The sequence below is a fragment of the Mus pahari genome, chromosome 3 (assembly GCF_900095145.1).
Source record: "Mus pahari chromosome 3, PAHARI_EIJ_v1.1, whole genome shotgun sequence".
Taxonomy (NCBI): Eukaryota; Metazoa; Chordata; class Mammalia; order Rodentia; family Muridae; genus Mus; species Mus pahari.
Window position 1 is genome coordinate 139,295,283 of NC_034592.1, and position 2,084 is coordinate 139,297,366.

Here is a 2,084-nt window from a genome sequence, read left to right on the forward strand (position 1 = left end):
ATGTATGTATGTATGTATGTATGTATATGCATGTATGCATGTAAGTATATATGTATGTATGCATGCAAATGAAACAAGGGACTGGAGAGATGTCTCCGAGGCTAAGTGCTCTCATTGCTCTTGTAGAGCACCAACTGTGATTCCTAGCACCCATGTCAGATGGCTTGCAAGTGCCTATAACTCCAGCTACAGGAACCCATCTATTACTATGTGTATTTATGTGCATCCCCTCCATATTTAAAATAAACATACATATACAGCAGGAAAACTGATTTTGTGTCAAGTATTTCATAGCACCTCTTAGGTAGAGAACATCCTGCAACAAACAACATAAATATCCTACTTTTATACTATAAATAAGGTAGCCACTCGGTCCACAAGGCCACTGAACACTTGGACTGTAGACAGTGTGACCACTGAACTATTTTATGTGTGCGGGCTGGAGATGGAACCCATGGCTTCCTGTGTGCTAGCCAGGTGCTCCACTGCTGAAGTCCTTGCCCAGCCCCTCATATTTACTCTCCTTTCTGCTTCTTGGATGTTCTTACCACTTCTCGACTGAAGCCAGGAGCCTTTGTCTGGCTCACAGGGAAGGGTATTTATTCATAGGCCGACATTGAAACTTGGGGCTTTATAGGGGTTGTTGGCCAAAGTCCCAGAGGTAGTGAGATCTAGGTTTATAGTGACTCATGATGCCTTGGAAGGGCCTGGTGATCCCACAGATATGACCTACCTGCTTGCAGGTCTCTGGCCTGGACCAGAGGAACTGGAGCTTGGGCTGGACAGACTTTTCCCTCTGCTGGGCATTCGTCCCATCATTCCTCAGCAGACTCTCAGAAACACACTGCCAAGAGAAACCAGAAAAGACAGCAACTGAGGGGACACAGCCCATAGATCCAGCTAGGATCCAGACACTTGACCAACACCAGGGGCGAGCCCTCCTGTCAGGGTCAAGCCTCAGCCCTTTCTTCATGGGCAGACACTGCCAGCGAGCTGTTTGCTTCGCATTATTCTTTCCTAGACTGTGGCTTTGCTCCACTCTGAAGAACACTGCTGGTCTCTGATACCTCTGAGTAGGAGCTTTGTAGCTGTGTGTATGTGTGTGTGTGTGTGTATGTGTGCCCCTTCTATGGGTTAGCCTTCATTTCCCTTTCTCTTGGGGTCTGTCTGGACCCCACCTTTTCTCACGAAGCTTCCCAGGAATCTTCAGCCTTCACTGCTGCTGCTGATCCCCCTTTATATTCTGGTGGCCTGGGGAACCATTCCTTAGGCCTGGGGTCACATTTTGCTAGTTGGTGGCAGGGATAGTCAGAAGACACTGAGGTCTCTCCAGGCATGCCAGGGTCCATGGTTGGGGTTAGAGATGGGCCAAGGAAGAACCAAGAGGGCTTGGGATGGGAATCACATACAGAAGGGACACTGAATACAATTACAAATGCCAAAAGCACAAGAGTAAGATTGCTGGGAGTCTGTTAGTCTATGTGACATAGTGGGACTGACAGACAAGGTTTTGAGGGGCTGACTGGCCATTTTCCTTCTGGGTGTCCCTTTCCTCATCTGAGAAGTAGGGATAGCCACACCCACCATTTGGGTTTGATAGATAGTGCCCCGGAAAGCCAGCGGAGGGACCACACTTCCTTCCTGGTGTTAAATACCTTTGTGATAAGTTTTTCCAGAAACTCTTCCTTCTTCAATTGCTTTTGTNGGGTTCCTTCAAAGTTTTAATTATATACTCACTTCCTAGAAGTTTTCAAATATTTCCTTTTAAATGACACTATGCACTGAGGATTATGTCCCCAGGCTGTCTCCAAACGTCTGGGCTTAAGTGAACCTTGTGAAACATTCTCAGGTTGAATGTTTGTGTCATCTGTCATTGCCCCACAACCCCGTGTTCCTGTTCTCAATTTTCAGTGAGGCCCACAAAAGGTCCTACACATATATCAACAGTGTCTTAGATAATTCTGCTTTGTTTTTTTTTTTTAAAGTTTTATTTATTTATTTATTATATGTAAGTACACTGTAGCTGTCTTCAGACACTCCAGAAGAGGACGTCAGATCTTGTTACGGATGGTTATGAGCCATCA